We start from the raw sequence: 17,847 nt of genomic DNA, 5'->3' as shown, positions 1-17,847 counted from the left end.
TTGTTCTTGTCGTTTGCTTTTTAGAGTACCGTTTTGTTCGGTTACTCCTTGTGTATACAGTGGCGGAGGAAACTATAGCGCCGGTAAATGTAAAATAATAATTCAAAACGCTTTAAAAAGGAATAATGTAATCTTGTATATATTATAACCTAAAATTAAAATATATAAAAAACTGCGTCAAATTAATAATTTTCTAATACATTATAAAATATATTAAATATTATTATTAATAAAGTTAAATATTAATATTTTTACAGAATTAATTTTAGAAAAAGTTTAACAAGTCATATACCACCAACATAACAAAGCGTTCTGATATTGTTTATAAAGATAAAAAGTGTATATATTTACGTCGCTGCTGTTCATTAAGAAAAATAGATTACATTTGTTTCCCATTTTTTTGTCCATTCCAAAACAAGACTTCTTTTTGCGTTCTTTGGTAAGCGAGATTTTCGGTGAAAAACACGATCTCAAAAATATCGGACGATCGGCATCGTTCGGGTTTCATTTTTTTTTTTACATTGCAAAAGAAGGCCTTTTTATGCATTGTAGTAGAAGGGACGATTTCACAAAAACTCTTTAGAATGCATAAAAAATGCTTCTTTATAGCTTCTTACATTCTTTTTCGCTTGCAAAGCATGTATGAAAGAAGCTTTTTTTATTGGAATGCGTTCTCTAACTTCCGACTGGGTTATCACGCAAAAATACAAAAAAAAAAAAAAAACAAAAAAGAGTTATGCATACATATAAGCGTGTGAATGTTGAAACAAAGATACAAAAAGTTATGCGAACAAAAAGTGAAAAATGTATAAACTTGCCACATGGCACTGTTACTTTTTAAATGCGAATATTAATTGCCAGTGTTTGGCATTTCATTATCTATTTTAATTAACTAAATGCCTTTTTATAAGTTTATTCTTTAAAAATTAAAAAAATTATTCAAAGCTATAAAGAGTAGTAATTTATTGAATAACTTTATAATATAGTGGTACTTAAAAACTGATTTCTCAGTGACAAACCTTAAAAAGTTAATCTGTTAATTTGCGGTGAAATGTTATGTTTTATTCCATTAAGTAAAATACATTTTATAAAGTTTCGAGCAAATTATATATTAAAGTACAACGATTTTAAACACACAACAAATGTACGCATCCGCTTTGTACTTTATTAAACTGTTAAGCATTTAATTATTTTGTGGGAAAACCCTTTCCATTAAGTTTCAGAATATTTGTAGCTTTGGTTGGCGTTGTCTAGACGGGCAAGCCAGCTAATGAAACCCGCTTGCCGCCTGCCTGGCTGAAAATTGCAATAAAATCATCTGAAAGCCAATCTACTTGGCCGCAGAGCGGCAAACCCAAAACAATTTGCTTTTAAATTTGCCTGCCAAAAAAAAAGAACATTTTAGCACCTCAAACAGCTAGCAATCTTGCCTTTTTTGGTGGCTGGTCGCTTCCTGGGCAATCCCTGGGCAAAAACAATATGCCGTCGACGTGGAGGCGCAAATAAATTTCATTAATTGCCAGCCAAAAAGGAGACTGCGATGGCATCGTCGTTCTAGCGTTTCGCAGTTGGGGGCCGGGCGCATTCATTAATCTCACTTTATAGTAATAAGCGGCTTTGCTGGTTACGGTTTGGTTTTCTCTCCCCTTTTTTTATTCTATTTTTTTTTTTTTTCGGGATGGAGGAAAGGAAGTCCGAGCTGGTGGACCATTAGTTTGGTCTTGATTAAAACGCTGGACTGAACTGGGGGAAACTAGCCCGCACTTGTTGCAAAGTCAAATGGCATGTCCTGAGCATTGGGGAAAACTTCGTCCTTGGCTCGCTCCCGCTGTGCTGCTCACATAGACAAACATTGACAATACACTGGGCGCATTTAACTGGCCAACGGCATTGGCCACATCCTCGGCCAGGAGTCCTCATCCTCGTCCTCGTCCTCGTCGTAGTCCTCATCCTTTTGCCAGTCCTGCACCGCCTTCTTGGCCCTCAGCACCGTTTGCGGTTTGCCTAAAAAGTCATATTAATAATGAAAATTCCACAGTAGCGAAAAGTTTAAATGGGCGAAATTTGCTGCGGAGAAGAGCCGGCTACTTTCAGCCCTGCAGCAATGCAGCTGTGGCACCAAGCTGTGCCCGGAATAAGGATCCTGGACAGCCATACAATGAAGTGTGTGTGTTGCAAAGTTATTGGGCTTATAGCTGTTTATATTTAATGTATGACAAAAGTGCTCAACTTAAAGCCAAAACTGCTGCAAGACCGGCGAAAAAAGTGCCCACAATAGCCACTCAGCCAATGTACATTATTGAAAAGTTGGTAATGCTAAACTTGCCTAGCTCGTGCCAATACATAAACTTTAATATCTTATTTGCGATAAATTTATGACTCAATCCATTGATCGATTTAAGGATTAATTTTAAATCTATAGATATTCGTAACCAATAGAAAAGGATAATAAACTAAAATACTTAAGTAATTTTCAGCACAGCAATGATTTTGAAATATTCCTCAATCGAATTACTAACAATGTCGTAAAAAAACTCGTTAAATGTAAATTTTTGTCACTTGATCTCCATGAATTTTCATTTTTATTATGGTCATAATTAAACATGGCAACCACCAACGATTTTGAATAAATTATTCCGTAATAGTGCAACTAAACACAGCTCGCTGCTTTTCAAATCTAAACCAATTAAATGCACATCTCGCTCACTCGCATTTCACTTAATATGATTTGTGCTGCCGAAAAGCCATAAAGTGCCGGTCTAAATTGCGAAATATTTCAAAAAACTTGCAACCATACATATATGCACATATATATAAACGGCAATTGCTGAGTTGCGTGTGAGCGAATTGCTCATGAAAATATCAAAAGTCGTCGTCTTAAATTGGGTAACTTGCTGGCTGCCTTTTCAAATATCATAGAATGCAGCAGAAAATTCACTCCAAGGTATATTGCAAGTTTGATGGAATAGTCACAATAGTTGGTTGAAATGAAAAATGAAGCCAACCAATACCAAAGCTTTTAATCAAGTGAATCGAAAAGGCTTAGAACGCAAAGGTAATTGTATTTGGCGATTAGCCAAGTTAGTCTGAATAATACATGAAGCCGTGGTGACGAGAGGAATATATTTTATATCATCTAAATCGGATTTCCGTTTTCTCAAGGCTGCACTCGATTTTTTCCCTCTAACCCCAATATACACATTTTATTATGCCGGGAAATGCATTTGAAATTCATCAGTGGAAATAGGTAGCAGACCTAGATAGATACCCACACATGGAAGTTCGCTTTTGCATCAATATATATATTTTATATATATCTTAAAACATATATATCTTTTCCTGCTCCGCCTTCAATCAACCCACTTTTGCTTCTCTCGGCTGCCAAGTAAGTGCAAGTCAGTCGCCGACTCTTTTTCCCATTCGCCATCTCAATTTTTTTCGGTATTAAAGTTTCAGACGTAATGACGTTAAATAAAATTGGAAGCGACTTAAAAAAATTGAACTTTTATTGGCTTTCCGAAAAAAAGGAACACGAAAATAAAAATGAAAAGTGAAATTGCTTGCTTTTGTACACTATAGCATATTTTACATGCAATAGTTATATTCTCTACTCATATCAATTTGCTTTAAGATGTCAGTCAATCATAACAATTGCTTTGTGAAGCAGATTGTTATAAGCGCAGCAATAAAAGCTGATGATGAGCTAACATTTTTGACACAATGCAGCTTTATTATATGAAAATTTTAAGTTGAGACTAAAACGAAATATTAGTAAGATAAGGAACCAATTTTTATGAACATTTTAAGGCATCTGTGCATTAAAGGTATACCAGAAAATATTTATTTTAAGTTTATAGTTTATCACACAAACGTACCGTTGCCTTTGATTGAATAGTTCATTTTTATCTAGGTAAAAACGATTGGTTTTATTTTTAGCCTAGAAAATTTATTTACCATTTCTGCATATTTTGACATTTATATGACATTTATTTTTTCAGTTTTAGAATTTGTTTATTGGTTTTTTATTAGCCTTTTAAGCTATATAAACTTGTATTCATGAATGGGCAGCTAACGTTTGACATTGGAATATTGAAAAAACATGGCAGTTTGTCGAATTTTACCTCAATAAAATATATTTGGTTTTAGATGGTTTTGTTTATCAAGTATTAGTTGAAAATATCTAAACCTACACAAAAATGGAAACCACATTTAACTTAATTAATTCCCTCCTGCTGCTAAGCTCTGCTCAACTGGGAGTTTCTTTGTAAAACTTGAATGTGCCACCACAAACACACTCGGGGAGTGAATTTTGCCGTGTTCACCCAGCCATTCATACATAATTTGAGCTTCTATAAGCAGGCACTGTTTGTTTATTATTCTACTCCCCGACAAAAAAAAAAAAAAAACTGAGTAAAATAACAGGGAATAAGTTTTTTAAAGCGTGCAGAGCTGTCTTTTGTAGTTCCATGTTGGCTTTAGTTTTGGCTGCTTTGTTTAGGAAATGCATTGTGCAGCAACTGTGGATTTTACAGCAGCCACAGAAAAGCCAGCCAACAATGATGGAGAAGATGTCAAGCGGTTATATTTTGGGCTGCTAAATAATAAATGCACTTGGCCGCCACTCGAAAATTTCCAGGAAATGGAAAATTCCGTTGCCCTCGTGAAATATATTTTACACTTCAACAGTTGAAATGCCTACAACTTAATCAACCGTTTTTCATGATGTGAAGTTCGTTTGCCTCGCAGGCAAATTAGGAGGCGGAGGAGGTTGTCCTTTTGCCACACACTCACACACAGACACACACAGACACACACAGACACACACACACGCAAACACCTTGACGTGATCCTGACACGACTTGACATACGATGCCACTTACGATATGTCTTTGTTTCCTTTCCGTTTGCTTTGTTTCCCCTCTCGTCCTGGTTTTGTTTATTTGTTTGTTCTTGTTTGCCCTGCCTTTTGATATCTCAACTTTTGGGCGCGTGGCTTTGGCGACACTTAGCGCATTGTAAATCGAGGCAATCGTCCTGTGTTTGTATGTTTCGTTATCGTTGTTATAGCACAGACAGACAAGGACCTTCGACGTGTCACAGCACCAGTTCGCCCGCTGTCACCTCCAAAAAATTGTTGTTTATTTATTTATTTTTTTCATTACATGTGTAACAAAGTTTTGCATTTGCTTTGAGCATGTCACACATTAAACAAAACAAAAAATCTTGAAAAAATTCGTAACATGTGAAATTTTTCCAAACCCCGTTCCACTTTTATTTTTGGTTGCCTGTTTGTTTGTTTTCGTTTTCGTTTTCGTTTTCGTTTTTTTTTTTTTTTTTTTTTTTTTGTAGCATACGCAGAAAAAGTTTTCACTTATCTGTCATGTGGAGTTGGGTTAAGAATGGCGGGATTCGGGATTGGAAGGAGGTCAGCCTTTGTCAGGCATTTGACATGTGGCATAAATCGCGTAAAACAATTGTAAACGAGTGCAGAGTGGTTGCGGGTGGCTTCCAATTTCCCTGTGTTGGGTTTCACCAAAAATTGCGAATCGGGAGTCGAAAAATTATTTCGGCTTGTCAGGATGTTAAAGATCCGGCAATAAGTCAGTGGGGGTAAGGGGAAGGGTGTCTAGGAAATACTTTACGTTGAAATATTATCCCCTGTTAGCTGTAGGCTTTCACATATCCTGAATTTTAATGCCAGCACACATTGGCAGTAGAGTCTTAATTAGCAATTGGATTTCTCCAGGAAATATAAAATTTTTTTCAAGGAAAATGTGGTTAATATTTGCATCCCTTATTTGTGCAAATTTCCTCGCTCTTTTTTGCTTATCAGCTTTTTAGCGCTTTATCTTCATTGGGCTCCCCAAAAAAAAAAAGCTTCTTGCCTCAGTCCATAAACATTGTGTTTAACCTAATACCAGAAAATGTCTTATTTGACACTTTTTTCGGACATTTCATCTCATAGTTTTTCACTTACTCTTGCCGCTCAAATAATTTTTAGCTTAGCTCAACCGTTTCCTCGACCTTTTTGCCGCCACCCTCACAAAATGCTCAATGAGCCATGCAAAAAGGCGTCAAATGCCCTTTGACACTGACCAGCAAGCAGAACAAAAAAAAAAGTAAAAAAAAATAAAGAAAAAAGGTCGAGGAAAAACAGTTGACCGCGTTTCCAGAGGTCGAGACCTATCTAAATGTCACTAGCTTATCACATATGAAATATCACATAAACTAACGCAAAATGTCAAACTTGCAGCCAAGTCAAAAGGGTTTGAGTTTAGCCCGTGGGGAAATGGCTTCTGCTTTGACTCGTATGATTTACGATGGCCTTTCAAAATGGCAAGGCACAAAAATATTCTAACGCTTCTTTTTTTTTTTTTTAATGCAAAAGCGGTTGTTAAAAGTTAATCAGTTACTGCAGATGTTGTTGCTGTTCTTGGGTTGCGATGAAAAATGGTTTCAGTGAGTGACTGACATTTCATTAAAAAACCAGAGAAGGGCCAGCATCCCGAGAGGTATTCTGGCAATGCCAACACTTACACAGTCAATTGCACAAATCTGGCCAAGTTCGGGGCCCATTCGTTGCTCGATTATAATTTAATCTAGTGTGGTATGTGCGACACGACGATTCGCTGACTCTGGAACGTGATGCCGCGCAAACATTACCATTTTTCACATCGTTTTCCTGCCCGCCAACGAAATAAAACAAAACATGAACAAATATATATATAAAGATACTATGTAAAGGACCGAGGCGAAATAGAAGTGTGTGTCATTTTTATAAACAACATTCTTCGAGTATGCAAAAGCGTGCCCGAGCAGCAGAGCAACATCTGTGTGTGTCATTGTCACCGTACACACACAGACACACACACACAGTACAGCAACTTGAAATATGTGGCAACAATTTTGTAGTATCATAACACTGCGTTCTTTCGGGGCACCGGCACCCCAACCGATAAATCTGCCTCAACGTAATTAAAGTAATTGCAAATGGAATTTCTTCTAGTGTCGCTTGAAGGCGCCGATTAAGCCATTTATGCCAAGGCAGCGGAAAAATGTTAAGCACTTTCCTTTTGCAAAAGGACGACGGAACGAGGGAACGGGGAAAGGAGGGGACCCTCTACTGAACTTGAATTTGTGTGCGACGGGCTAATTAAAGCACTTCGGTTAAGGGTAAACATCAGCAAACGGAAATACGTAGTGGAATTTGGCTGCTCAGCTGCAAATGATGATGTTGAACCGGCTTTGCTGGTTGGGCCAAAGTCAAGTCAGCAAAAATGTGTGTGAATTGTGGTCTAAAGAGGCTTTTCTTTGGACCCTGGAAATGAGGCTTGCACATGAAAATGCAATCAAAAAACGTGCAGACTTAAATTTTTATGTTTGCGATATGCAACTATTTGTAATGAAGCTTCGATGCCCTTAATTGTGCCTTTATTGGTTGAAAGCCTGGTATATTTCAGCTGCCAATTCTATAAAACTTTTCCACAACAAGTTCTTTGCTTAGCGGCAGGAATATAACTTGTAAATGTTTTTGACAATGTTGTAAGCAAAATTTAATTTTAATTTACAGCAATTTAGCTTAAACATTGTTGTTCTTTAATTCTGTGTTTTATGCACAGGATGCACAGCACATCAAAATATATTTTATTATCACAATGTGTTGCCAACAATTTAATGATTTACGAGGTTACTTTTACCTAAAATTTAATGTATTTTTTTATATTCCACGGTAGCACGTTTTTCAAGGTTCATTTGGCATTCCTTTGTTTGGGTGAAATGTGTATAATAATGATTAATAGATTTATTACAATTTTTTTATGAAAAACAAAACTTAATTAAATTAAAATGTAATTTTAAAGTAACATTTATTGTTCTAAAAACATTCAAATAGACAAACTTGTTAAGATCTTTAGCTTTAAATGTATATTTAGAAGTAATAAAATGCTAAAGATAATTGTTCAGTAAGCTGGGTACTTTATTTGAAAAACGGCGTTTAAAATTCTTCCGCTCATTATAAAATGCAGTGCAGAACATTAAACGCATTTGGTGGTGGTGGTGGTGGTGCTAGTGCCAGCAAGTGTGGGGCGCCTCCAGGACACGTTGTACCACCAGGTCAGCCACCCAGTGTGCTTTTTCATAATTTTCCGCACACAATGAACGTTACTAGCCTTGAGCCAGTTGAACCCGGCGCTCTGCCACATATGTACGGCTGCATTTGCCTTTGGATAGTGGCTGAAACGCGGGGAACCCGGCCAAAACCCCCCCTTCATCCACACCATCAGCCATCTTTTGCTCACAATTAACCTCAAAAATGAGTTTCCATTAAAAATGGCCCGGAGTCATCGATGTTGTTGGCCATGTGTGTCGCTGCATTGTTGCTGTCTGGGAACGCCATGGCCCTCCACAAATTGTGGCTGCAACACAACGCCAGAAACTTTACGACAGCGCCACGTGACGTATGTTCGAGCTGTCAGTTGTGTTTAATGTTCTGCATAGTTTTTCTTTTCCATTTTCTTTACGTTTCCCTTACGTTATTTTCTTTCTCCTTTCTTGGTGTCCTCTTTGCCACTTTTACAGGGTTATCTTTTGAAGGAAATGCTCAACTTTGCGATTTAAAGATAAAGACTATTGATTATGCTTTAAAAACAAATCAGGTTTTTAAATAAGAGCTTCTCATAGGTTAAGATTGGAATTTTAAAAAACTATAACCAAAATTTTAAGCAATATAAAAAAAAACCGACTAATTATTCCATCACAGACTTTTTTTAAGAAGTGTAATCAGGGAATTAGTTACTTTAATATTAGAAACTTAAAATACAAGCCTCCTAAAAGCTTGGTGATACCGACAAACGATTTTCGAAGCATTCGACATGGTCACTCTTGAGATTTTACTAAAATCTCTGATAGTGTTTGAGAAATACAATCGTATTATATACAACCCAAGCCACTTTTTACGCTTTAAATTTTTATACGACAACTGCACATCTCCACATGCAATAAATGTCCAACACATTAATAATTCCAACTTCATTTGATTGGAAATGGACTTGGGAAAAACAATTAGAAACTTGATCTTACTAATTGCTTGACATTAATACTAATACTATTGATTCAAGTCCACCCACTTAAAGACGTGCTACGATTGGAAGGACTTGGATGGTCTCTGGTGACCACGTTTTATTGCAAAACAAAGTCTTGACCACTTTGAAATTGAATTTTAAATTAATAAACGTTGCGGTTGCATCAAGAATTACAAATTTATATGCATCGTCCTTCTTCGTTGTTCTCGCTCGGGAGAGTTCCTGCCGCGTTCCAGGCATTGTGGCCAAATCTATGCACATTTTTTGTTAGCCGTGGTGCTCCCCAATCTCCGCACCTGGCTCCTTCAGCCTTTTCCATCTTGATTTTGTTGCCTCTTGTGCGCATACCCTGTAGCCACAGGTATGCATATATGCAAAGGGGAATTGCCTGATTAAATATCTTTTCCAAATTGGTATGTAAAAAGAAAAACCATAAAAAAATTGCCTGTCCGTGTCTTTATTCATCTTTACAAAATTGAATTTACCATGAATTGTTTGTTTTAATAAAGTACAAAGCAAAATGTACGCTTCTAAAATAAATTTGATTGGCAAATCTAAAAAAATTTTGTTTTTAATGATTTGTCTTATGGTTTTTATTTGCATAAGATATATACAAAATTTTCAGCAGTTTCCTGAGATCTGCTGTTCATATAATTAAAATTTTGTTAATTTCAAATAACATTTAAATAAGTTAAGTCAGCAACAATTGTAGGAGCCCTGAACTCTTTTAAATTTTGTAATGTTAATTTATTTTATGGCCACGCCTAAAAGGGTATTATATGACTCCAGTGAGGACCCGACAGACGTTTTTTCCGCATATAAATCTTGGTTTAGCCGACTGCTCTTTCTTACCGCCCCATGCCATACCACCCAACTTTTTTTTGTTTTGTAGCAGTAGGTCCTGCCTTTTGGCTAGCTGCTTGTATTTTTTATATCGTTTGGTTCCCTTTTCACTGCTTCCTTTCCTCCTCTGCGATTTAATTCTTTTTTTCTTTTGCTTTCTGTTCTATTCGCCTCTTTGTTGGCATGTTTTGCTTTTGTGGTTTTAATTCTATTTTCGCTATAAATTGTTTCGGTACGCTAACATTTTACAAGGCGCCAAGCGTCGAGAGCGCCGTGTGGCGTTTCACAGTTGGCTGCTGTCCGTATCCTGTGCCCGCGTATCCGTGGCTGCATCCGTGTCCATGTCCTGGCATGCAACTAATTACATTTGCATATCTATGGCAGAAGTGGAAATGCGGCTCACCGATATATTTCTGGCCTAAAATCCGGCAGAACTCCCACACCAACACCCACACCCACACCCACACAAGCAATGCCTAAAAGCTAAATCGCCGTGAATAAGTTTTCGCGCACTGCCCAATGGGCAAGCATTCTCAACGTCATAGCCACTCTGTCGCCGCAATCAGCATAATTATAAACTTCTTTGCTAAGTTATATGCATTTGCTTTATGAGCAAGCAATAATTCCAACTGAACGAGAGACGACAACTAAAAAACTTGTAATACTACTACCACTGCTCCCCGGCGAAAGCAATTATGGATGCACTTGTTGTTTGATCATAATGATAACGATAATGATAATGATAATGACGATGATGAAGGCAACTCTCGAGCAACTCAACTCAACTCAACTCAAGCTCATCTCCATTTGCAGCTGGTTTCTGCCTCTGTCATTCGGACACGCCCACACGCACGAGTGCTTCTGCTTTTGCAGATATTTATAAAAGTCCTTCTGCGTTAATTATGAACTAATTAATAAGAGAGCTCCTCTCTGTTTGACTATTTATCTTTATCCTTATTGGCGAGCGTTTTTAATTAAATATCGGTCGTTTTCTTCGACCTTTTCGCCAGTATTTACTATCAAATATTTTGCAATGAAATGCTCTTGTTTATTGATTTATTTACTTAAATAAACCAACACTTTAAAAGAACTTAACATTTAAAGAAATAATCTTTAACCGTTAAATTGTTTGAAAGGGATTATTTAAATAAATGATCCAAATTGTTTGATTTTATCTATTACACATTTTTTTTATATAATGTGGTTGGACAATTAAAAGGCAGGACTAATTACGCATTTTATTAATCTTACATCCTGAAAAAAGCCATTTAGAAAGCTTTAAAGAAAATCACATAAATTATTTACTCTGGATTTAATATGTGCATGCATGATTAAAGTAATGTTTTTTTAATATATGTTTTTTGTTTGTATTTTTTTTTGCCATCGCGTGCGCTATAACTTTAATCCTGTATATAAATGCATTCAATAAACACATAATTAAATTCCCAATAAAACTATTTGGACATAAATTTAAGCTGCACTAACAAGAATACCAACGTTTCTTTTATTGATAATTCAATGACAGTTTGGACTTATCCTTGGCACATATTCAATCAATCTATTAAATATGTTTTTTATATGCTTCATAAATTATTTAATGTGGTTTTGAAATGCCACATGCATAATTTTCATAAGCAATTAAACATTAAATGAAATTTTTTTTGTTCTCGATTGAAATCTTTGAAAGTAAATGAAAGTTGAATACTGTTCGTATATATCATAGACAAGATACCCAATGAACGTATCAAGATCTATTATTTGTAATTAATTTGCCTTTACAGCTCTTGCAGGCATCAGCGAGTAAAGGTAAATTGATTAAATGAGTTGCACACATGCGTACACACACCCAAACGGATACGCTTGTGAGCAAACATATATAATTAATAAACAAGCCGAACCGCACATAGCTGGCATATGTTGTTTGTTGGCTGGCAACAGGAAGTAAACCCCATTTCCCCAAACTCTTGGGTTCCGAGTATCGCGATGTGTGTCCACAGTCATTTCCCCTGACATATGCATCCGAAAACGGGCACAAAATTAATAAAGCTAAAAGCATGCTACCAATAATGTTTATAAATTTAATTATGTAAATGTCTGGCCATAAAAACAAACCAAAAACAAAAAAATAAAAAAAAAAACAACGAAGAGATTTAGCAGAAACGGGAAAAATGTTAATAGATGTCAAACACAAATTGAAACGCAAACGCAGGAAAAACATTTAAACAAATGCAGGGTGAAAAATTCGGAATAAATATATTAAATGAAGCGCTTGGTTAACTTGCAAAAAGAGGGTATGCAGCGTGAATACTATAAGAACGGGAAGACCTATTGCTGGTAACTGAAAATATTCGACTCGCATATGAAATTAATTAAATTTCATTTTTTACGCTGTCAGTTGAACATAAAATGTCCTTTGGTTTATGGTCGCTACCTTCACTATAGTGCCAGGATTCAGTTCAGACCCCATTTTCTGGTTCACTCTTGTTGATTCTCCTGCACGGCGAACGTTTTTATGGTCCTGTATTCATTTCTTGTTTTGGTTGTTTGTTTTTTAAATACGTATGTGTTCGTTTGCATTTTTGCATTTCCGTTTGGTTATTAGTTTTTGTACGGCATTTCCGGCATTTTTATGTGCCATATGCGACGTTCTCTGGTTTTGTATGTGTATGTGTGTATGTGGTAGTCGTGGCGGGGATTTTTGTGTACATTATTCCTGTTATTGTTATGGCATTACTGTCTTCATTAAAGTGCGAACAGTTAATTAAAGCTAATAGCCAACGAAATTAAAGTTGAAAATAAATATGAGAAATAATTTTCTATGACTGATGTTAATGTACAGACTCTAAAAGACTCCTGCGAAATCCCTGCACGAGCATTATCACGGGATAAAAGTGCAAACATTTCACTGCATTCGCGGACTTTTGTGCGTTGTAATAATTTTTTATGCACCATGTCAGCGGAGCACTATGCACAGCTTGCAGCAGCGCAACTGCTGTCATATGTCAAAGTGCAAAAGGTAGTTGCCATTATTTTTACCTCAGACGCCATTCCAATTCCCCCACTCCGGACAACATTGTGCTTTTTATGGGCATATTTGCAATAAATAATATATGGTATACATATACATATACATATACACGCCGGATTCCCAACCAGAGTGCCAGTGCCAGTGCCAGTGCCATCCAAATAGGAAGGCAGAGGCACTCAATTATATGTGTGCGGTGTCCAACGTTTATTGCGAAATGTAATTATGCAACTTAATGCAAGTTCATTTCAATGTTTAACATTCCATTTACATATGAAAGATTTAATGCCGAGTAGTTCCCCCCCGGAAAAAATTCAAAAATGCCAATGAATTGAAATTGCAAATGCAGCACACAACACCACTCACACACACTTTTGAGGGCAAGAAAGGAGCGGAAAGTGGACAACTACTGTAACAAAGAGCCAATTAAAGGGCTAACAATGTGGGGGCCGACAGAGAAGAAAAGTTTTTTAATTATAAGTTTAAATTCAAAAACATTTAAGCTGCCCCTGGCTGTGTGTGTGCGTGTGTACGTGTGGCTGTGAATGCGCATAAAAGTCTGTTTGTTGCCCCATAAAAGTATGCTATAAAATGCTGAACGCACTCACACGCGGATATCCAATTGTAGTTGTGGCCTGTAGATGTAGCTATAGTTGTAGTTGCGCTTAATGGCCGGCATTGTTAATTGCGTAGCATAAATCTGTGCAGCAGTCGTCGCTCATCTTGTTTCCCCATATACTTTATATATATTTTATAACCCATGGCTCACACTACTACTGCCAATTGACCGACCGGCCACCTTTGACAGCGATAAAACGGAAACCTTTTTCCTCTTTTTCTCGTTTTTTTTTTTTTTTTTTTTTTTTTTTTTTTATTTCATTCTGTGTTGTGTTATTTCAACAACAAACTCGCATAAAGCAGACAGATGAGCAACAGTAGCCTGTTACATGTAATTAATTTCAAATTATTTATACATGAACGCCCAGACAGTGAATATAGCAGCAATAGCACTATCAGAATCCAGCTGACAAAAAGAATGCAAAAGAAATACATCTATTTTTGTAGCAGCAGCCTGCGGTGTTTATGTGTCTCAATTAAATAGCTTGCTTTAAAGGGCAGCAAAACAGTAAATAAACACAATATTAATAGAGAAAAAGTTAAAAAAGGAAAACTATTTGACTGAGGAAATATTTTTGCAATCTGGTGAAGTTTAATTAAACATTTTTTCGGTATGACTAAAGTATTAAAAATGAAAAGCTGTAAAAAAAGTTGCTTTACTTTTATTTTCATTGAGAGCATGACCCAATTAAAAGTACTTAAAAAAAACATTTGTTTAAAAATATTACTTTTATTTACATTATAAATTTGCTAGGGAAGGAATTTTAACCTAATTTTATATTTAAACATGGAACAGAGTATGTACATTTTATATATTTATTCTATGTTATTTGTTTTGTTTACTTTAAGTGGACTTGCACAATTGTAATTTATTATTAATTACTTTTTAAGTATTGTTTTTTGGTCCAATATTATTTATTTGTTTTCCTAATTTTTTAAGTTTATTTTTGTTTGCATAAAAATTTTTTTTTTTTTTAAATTTTGCTCTGTATATAAGTACAAACAACTTTCCTGTTGACCTAATTTGAAGCCAGTAATATGCTGCCCCTTTTGGCCACCGAGGGCATTAGGCCAGCCATAACTGACTTGGTCAGTAAAGCCGCGATTCCTTTCGGCCCTGTGTTGTATTCGGTATTTATTTGTTAACTGGTTTAATGACGCCTCCCGTTGCTCATAAAATGCTTGCCACGCACTTTAAGCCGCAATTGTTATTCTGTGTGTTTGGGCACACGGACATTACGGACACCACGGTCATGTACGACGTATCTGTTTGGGTGTGCGTAAATCATAGCCTTTTGGCTTCAGCCGTTAAACTGGGCAGTATTAACTGTCGGCCGGATGCGTGAATGGCCGAATGGCCATCCTTTGACCCCACTCGCTTCGCCCTTCCCCTTTCACCCACCTTACCCCCCTCCCCCACACATTTGGCAACATTTGGCAGCAGCTGCGTTTCAATAAGCACATAATTGAATTCTGATCATAAATTTGCATTATGGTCAGAGCTTCGCTGGGTTTCTGGCGGCTTTCAGCTTTGGTTTTGGTTTTCCTGCCTGATTTTTATATTTACCGCCTGCAAGCGAAGGCGCTCTGGGCATGAGTAAAACCTGGATCGGTTAGTCGGGGGAGCAGGTGGTTTATGTTATAATTTTACCCAAAACGCACATTTGCCAATTGGCTCGGGGTTTTTGGGGGGAGACTCTTTCAGCAGATAGTCGTAAAAACAGGCCGCATGTAAATATTTGAGGAATCGCCACTAAATGAGATGAAAATATAAAAAGTGGGATGGTTACGCTGTGCTTTTCTGGCTATAATTTCAGAAGAAAGGTGTTTCGCTAAGGTGATTATGTGTGTTACAATTAGCTCTTCAACAATATATACCCTTAAATTTCCCTTGATTTTTTAACTTTTTATTGATTGCTTTTAAAGTTAATTTCAAATCAATTTATTGTCAATAACATTTGCATCCACTTACAATTAACACCGCAATAACATATTGTGTTCATTATTTGCGGACAGCTACAATGTGGAATTCATATAATGTAGTTAATTGATTTCATTGACATTATTATTAATTATTATAAACAAATAAATATTTTGCAACAAATATTTTAAAACTCTTTTCTTCTTTGTTTCTATCAAATTATCAAAGTAATTTCAAGTGGAAAATCTCAAAAGACTTTTACTTCCTTCAATTATTTACTAAAGCCACTTCCCCTTAAATAAATTGTTTCATTCACTTAATAAACAACAAAATCCACTCGGAATTGACCTCGCCGACACATACATATTATATCCAATGGCTGTCATAGTTGGCCTCGATCTGTAGTCAATTACGAATGATATGCAAAATATTTATTTAAATGCTGGCCACATCTGCTGTGTTCTCAATAAACACAATCTCGAGCAATCCACTTGAGGTTTCCAGGCCATTTTTTGCTTAAGTTCTCTAATTGCCGATGGCGGGGAGGGGAGTTTAGGGGCTCGAATCCATTGGGGAGCCTTGTCGTAGATTGAGCATTGATTGTTTTCAATACCGCACAACGAATGCGCCTGTCAAAAATTAATCACTTACACTTAGTACACAAGAACCGAGGCACACACACACACACACACACACACAGGCAAACAGCCACACCATATCGTCTGTGTATATGTACTATGTATATACCATATGGACTTATAGACAATGCCTCGCTACACGCATTTATAATTGAATTTGGCTTTTGTTTTTGCTGCTGCTACTGCTGCTGCTGCTATTGTGTCTGTTGGTGTGGGTGTGTCTGTGTCTGTGTCTGTCCAAGTTGGCATGTTGTCGGCAATCGATGGCTCGTCCTGGCAACTGGCAGGCGCCTGAAAGCACGCAATTTATTTTCATTTCTCTAATAGACTTATTTAGACACAAGGTGGTGGTGGTTGGGAATAAGAGAATTTCCCGCCGCAGCGTGTGTATGTGTGTGCGCGAATCGTGATAAATTATTTGTAATTTATTAATTTATTTATTAATTTCCCCGTCTTCTTTATGGCTATTTGTTTGTTCTGCCTGCTGGCGCCGTTGCTTTTGCTGTTTGCAAGGCTGAACGGCGCGTGATCTATGACAGCAAGTGGGTCAAAGGTACATAAATTTTACCCACCTTTTCATTAGCATCAAATCAACAATAAATCGAGAGGAGTGCACTTGAAATTTAGTGAAATTCAAAACCATTCTGCATTTACGATATCGAATTAACCTTAGTGTATTCTGTTTACTCCCAGTAAACTAATTTTTTCCAGCACATTCCTATTCTTTTTCGATTTCCATAAAACTTTCTCCAATTTAAGCTGGCAAATCATTAGTGAGGACTATTAAAGAATGCTAGGAGGTGAGGTGTTTATGTGTCTCGCTGTCCAAATATAACAGCTTTCCTTGATTCTCGCCTTATTTTTATTGCATACCAGTTGGCGTTTAATGGTCAACACGCATGCCAGCCAAAGCGTCTTGTGTTCGTTTCGGTTGTCAACTTGTGTTGACAATACAAATGGATTTCCAATGATTTATTATCGCATTAAAGCGCATTAGAGATGACGAAAGGGAAACAAGTGCAGGGGTCTGCTGCAGAGTAAATCGGCTGGATCCGCATACCTCCCAGGCATTTTCGCCGTCATCGTCATCGTCATCTTTTCCTTCTCGTCGCATTCGTTCCATTTTAGTTTTTTTTTTCGTTTATTTCGCCTTGCAGTCTCACTGCGCATTCTGTGGAAATGCATAAAAATGAGCCATAAGTTTAAAAATTTATAAAATGCGCCAGCCAGCCCATAACTGCAAAGAAAGACCAGTGGCTGGAAAGTAGAAAACCAGCAGGAGTAATAGTAACTGGTCGGCAGGCGGGGCCGCATTATCAAACGTCTACAACAAGAAAAAATTAAATTAAATTGCGAAATGCAGAACGAAAGAGAGAGTCAGTGCCATTTGAGGCGAACGACGGGAGGAGTCGGCAGACGTATGTTAAAATAAACTTCGACAGTCATGGCCTGGACAGAGAAATTGAAACTCTGGCTCACTTCAATCCACTTCGCTCGCCAGCTCACTATCTCATCGCTGTGCACTGACAAAAATGTGTTTTAAACGAAATCTCGATTTGAGATCAATTAGCTTTGAAATCTATATCATTAGATAAATAACCTGCAAATACAAAAAAGCAAATGATAAAAACTTACTCAAAACTGGCCCTTAAAAGGGCGAATAAAATAATTAACTTAAAAAGGTGTATGCAACAAACAAATAGCTTTGTCTTTGGGAATAAA

At 36.7% G+C, this 17,847-nt stretch overlaps 1 protein-coding gene across 14 annotated transcripts in view; it reads left to right on the top strand.

Moving 5' to 3' along the window:
- LOC108138722 (tyrosine-protein phosphatase Lar) overlaps nt 1–17,847 on the top strand; it is a 124,538-nt gene that overhangs the window by 65,719 nt on the left and 40,972 nt on the right. The gene's annotated exons all lie outside the window — the stretch shown is intronic.

This window comes from Drosophila elegans, unplaced genomic scaffold (genome assembly GCF_018152505.1).
Source record: "Drosophila elegans isolate 14027-0461.03 unplaced genomic scaffold, ASM1815250v1 contig_814, whole genome shotgun sequence".
Classification (NCBI taxonomy): Eukaryota; Metazoa; Arthropoda; class Insecta; order Diptera; family Drosophilidae; genus Drosophila; species Drosophila elegans.
This window is presented reverse-complemented; position numbering and strand designations above follow the sequence as displayed.